Consider the following 4,886-nt stretch of genomic DNA (forward strand, 5'->3'; position numbering starts at 1 on the left):
TCTCAAGATTGCAAGAGGGTCTCGATAACATGACGGAAGAGGAGTTACAATCTCTTCATTCAATGAAACTTGAAGAACAAATCAAGTTCCAAGAATCTACTACTGTTGTTGTAAACCAGTTTTCAAGGGTGAGTTCTACCTATGGGTTTGTAACAGTTGGTATCAAAGCCGTTGATCTTGATACGGGTGAATATGACAAGCAAGAAATCTTTAAAATGATGAATGAAGTTTCAAAGAATTTCAAGGCTTTATACGAATCTCACTATGCCATTTTAGAGAAGGTCAAGGCCTTGGATGAATCTAACATAACCATGAAGGAAGAGCTCTCAAGATTGCAAAAAGGTCTCGAGAAGATGATGGGAGAGGAGTTACAATCTCTTGATTCAATGAAACTCGAAGAACAAATCAAGTTTCAAGAATCTACTACTGTTGTTGCAAACCGGAATGTTGGCTTTTGTGTCAAAGTGGATGATGATATATATGTACATGCTACCCTTGAAGTTTAGTCAAAAGAACCAACAAAGAAGGTGATGATGATCTTCCAAGAACCCATTCTTGATGCACCAATGGAGGCTTCCATTCAAGAGTCTATGATTCAAGAATTGGCAATCCAAGTGTCGGTGATCCAAGAATCCAAGATACAAGCTCCAAGAATTTTAATGGTTCTAGAATCAAATGAGGTCTTGAGGATACAAGAACATTTCAAGGTTCAAAGAACCAATGAGACCTTGAAGATTAAAGAACCATTGAAGGCTCAAGAATTTGAGCAAAGTTTGAAGTTCTACAAAGAAGAAATCTTCACGTGCACAAGACCACTTGTCAAAGAGAAATGTATGAATATGGTGATCAAAATGTCACTACGGCATTGGTCCATTGGAAGATCTCTTTTGATGAAGATGCTATTTCACAACAACACCTTGTGGGCAAGGTGTTTTCAAGGGGAGGGAAATGTTAGGAATGCTATAAGCATATGGATAATAATTGTTGTATTGAGATTTATTTAGTTAGTTAGTTACAATTCCAAGCATGTTAATCACATTTATCATATGTTGGAATTATTAAGGCACATAAGGAATAAGGATGAGGTCATGTGGGCCAATGAGATTAGAGCTAGACTCCTATAAATACATGATTATAATCCAATATGAGATATCAATTGAAGAATAAACCAATTTCTCAGTGTATTAGTGCATCTCTCTCTCTCTCTCTCTCTCTCTCGCGTAATCTCTCTCTTTCTCTATGGAAGGTAGCTACTTTGAATTAAGTCAATTTCTCTCCAATTCCCATCAATTCCTCTATAATTCCCATCGATCCCCATTAGGAATCATTGGGTTCCTAAAAATGAAATCCTTAAAATGGTGACTGAAGTTTCAAACAATGTCAAGGCTTTGTACGAATCTCACAATGCCATTTTAGAGAAGGTCAAGGCCTTGGATGAATCTAACATGGCCATGAAGGAAGAGCTCTCAAGATTGCAAGAGGGTCTCGATAACATGATGGAAGAGGAGTTACAATCTCTTCATTCAATGAAACTTGAAGAACAAATCAAGTTCCATGAATCTACTACTGTTGTTGTAAGCCAGTTTTCAAGGGTGAGTTCTACCTATGGGTTTGTACCAGTTGGTATCAGAGCCGTCGATCTTGATACGGGTGAATATGACCGGCAAGAAATCTTTAAAATGGTGAATGAAGTTTCAAAGAATTTCAAGGCTTTGTACGAATCTCACTATGCCATTTTAGAGAAGGTCAAGTCCTTGGATGAATCTAACATGGCCATGAAGGAAGAGCTCTCAAGATTGTAAGAAGGTCTCGAGAAGATGATGGGAGAGGAGTTACAATCTCTTGATTCAATGAAACTCGAAGAACAAATCAAGTTCCAAGAATCTACTACTGTTGTTACAAGCCGATTTTCAAGGGTGAGTTCTACCCATGGGTTTGTAACAAGAGCAGCCAAGGTGTGTGAGCCGTACCTTTGTGTCATAAAGAATCTGTAATACGCACGAACGAGAGAGAGAGAGAGAGAGAGAGAGAGAGAGAGAGAGAGAGAGAGAGAGAGAGGTCAAAAATAAATAAAGAGGCTTTGGTTTTTAATTGATTGAGAAAATGGTGCTTTTGGTCTTTCAGCTTTGTGTCATTTAACCAAAACTCATGCAAATCATGTACTATAAATTTCCATCCAACATAACTGTAAAATTAATGTTGGGGTGAAAAGTGCAATAAGAGTCATAGTTTGTGGTGCAAAATGTGCATTCGAATAGTTTAGAGTGCAAAATGCAATCTAAGGAATAGTTTAGGAGGAAAAAGTGTAATTTCCCTTAAAAAAAACAAATTAATCAAATGCATTAAATTTTTTGATGAAAGTTTTTCTAACTTGTTTTTGGACTAGATCCTACAATCTCTCCCTGTCTAAATGTTTAAAGCAAAGGTTGCAAGCCTACATGCAAGTTCCCTGGTGATTGAGCTGGCATTTATTGAAGACTTTGGATTGTTGGACGCAAAGGTTTACTTAGCAGATGAAAAATTCTTTTGTTTGTTTGGTCAATGAACAATGCACTACTCATGGAGAAACCTACTCTACCATCTAAATTTTCCAGGGCTCATGACTTTGCAGACTTACTGAAATTATTTCTTAGCTCCAATTTAAATTCTGACTACTTTGCCATGACGTGTTGGGCAGTTTGGAATAGAAGAAATAAACTCAGGGTCGGTAAATCAGCATGGCCGCTACTCAAATTGCTAACTTAGCCCAAAAACATTTTAAGAGTTCCGTAGCTTTCGGCCTACCCACAAGAAGAAAGTTCATAAAAAGAAGCATGTATGCAGTTCCATAGCTTTCAATCTGATTAAGACTAACTTTGATAAAGCGATGTTTGATGATATTTTTAGGGTCATATTTTCTATATATGTAATTGGCTAATCCTTTTTCAAAATGCACGTTACTTGTAAATGAGTAGATCTAAGTTGGGTTTAATGTATCAAGAAATATGTTCTTCAAACATAACAAGTAGTATCATTGGGTAGATCTAGGATGGATTTAGTATTTCAAGAACATGTTGTTCATGTCTAGTATTAAAGTTATGAAGATTGGATCAAGAAACAAGTGAAGAGAAGTTGTTCATTAAAACTAGACAGATAGCTCAACAGCTGCCGATAGATCGCTATTTATCGAGGTTTAATGAGTCTCAACAGTTGAGTCTCGACAGTTGCTGACAGATAACTATCTATCGAGGTCTCGACAGCTGTTAACAAATAGCTATCTATCGAGAATTATGAAATTAGAATTTTCAGATCTGATTTTCGGCCCATGCTGACATGTATATGTAGGATTTCTTTTCTTACAACTCTAGACATATATAAGGCTTATTTTAAAGGCCGTCACATATAAGGATACAAGAAGAACACATGCAAAAGGTGACCGATGTTTTATTCTCTCTGTAGGAAGCTACTGCGTCTTTGCGCCTTCGGATTTTATAACCAAGTGCTTTTTTATCTTCATTTTTTATGAAATGAAGAACTTTGCAGCCAACATCTTCTTCAAGTTGGTGAGTTAGTCATGTACTGAGAGTCGTGCATCATTGGTTAGTCACGTATTGGGATCTGTGCAAAAAGGTGGCGTTCATATATTGAAGAGTTCAGAGGTTCTAAAGCGGTAAAAGGTTTCTACTGTAAGTTCATTTATAGGATTGTAGAATCTAGAAACAAAAGTTTTGTACTAGATCTAAAACTTCTCTTTATTATAGTGGACAAAGGTTTCTACTGTGAAACTAGTTTGTTTCATTAATTTTTCTAGGTCATCATATCTTGTCTTATTTACTTTTCCGCTGCATGATTTTGACATGATATTGATGTTTGTTTGTTTTAACAAGTTTTATTCATAATAAATCTAATTAACAACTTGGATTTAAAATTTGTTAATTCTATCAACCGGGGTCTAAATTTCTCATCAATTAAAGACATGAATTTTGATCCAATAAACAACTAAACAAAAGCTGCTTCATTAAAGCTCGACACTAACTGCTATCGAGGTTTAATGAAGGACCTCGACACTAGCTTGATCTATCGAGACTTATGAATTCAAAATTCTTAGATCTAAATTTTGGCCCATGATGACTTGAATGATTAGGGTTTCTCTCTCTACAACCTTAGTCATATATAAAACTTATTTAAAAAACCATCAAGTCCAATTGGGTATTGGAGTAAAAGTTCAACTATAGGTTGGTATTTTGGGATAGGTCAGGGTAGTGGTAAGTGAAAGTTCAAATAGCGTTGAAATACTATGAACGTTTAGACCCCAATTACAAAATTACCAATTCAAACTTTATATCAAACAACGTATGTACGAAAAATAATAACAAGCTTATAACAGAATTGATAAACAATCTAAACCATAAATAATTACAATCACAGCAGTAATTAAATGGTAAAGATAAAGGAAGAGAAATGCAAATACAAAGACAACACATGATGTGTTATCGAAGAGGAAACCGAAACTCTCGGCGTAAAACCTCTCTGCCGCCCTCCAAGCTGTCAATAATCCACTAGAAAATGTAGTTGGGATAATGAATAGTAATAGACACTTAAAGCCTAATCTACCCAAGTATCTAAGCTCTCCAAGCTTCTTGCTCTAACGAAGTTACGCCGAACCTTTTTCTTTTCTAACTTAACGAATTCCACTATAAACCATAGCATCAACCAATAACCATTGGTTCCTTCCAAACTGCTTCCCTTAGCAGCAAACGAGCCTTCTCACAGACGTGGGTGTGGTGAGAAAAAGATTTGGTCAATAACCTCTCAAGGATGTAACAATGGAGAGGAAAAGAGTAGAACGTTCTTAACTTCGTATTTCTTGTAGCTTAGATGAGCATCTTCATGCACAACTAAGTAAT

This window comes from Quercus suber, unplaced genomic scaffold (assembly GCF_002906115.3).
Source record: "Quercus suber isolate HL8 unplaced genomic scaffold, Cork oak 2.0 scaffold_7, whole genome shotgun sequence".
NCBI classification, from domain to species: domain Eukaryota; kingdom Viridiplantae; phylum Streptophyta; class Magnoliopsida; order Fagales; family Fagaceae; genus Quercus; species Quercus suber.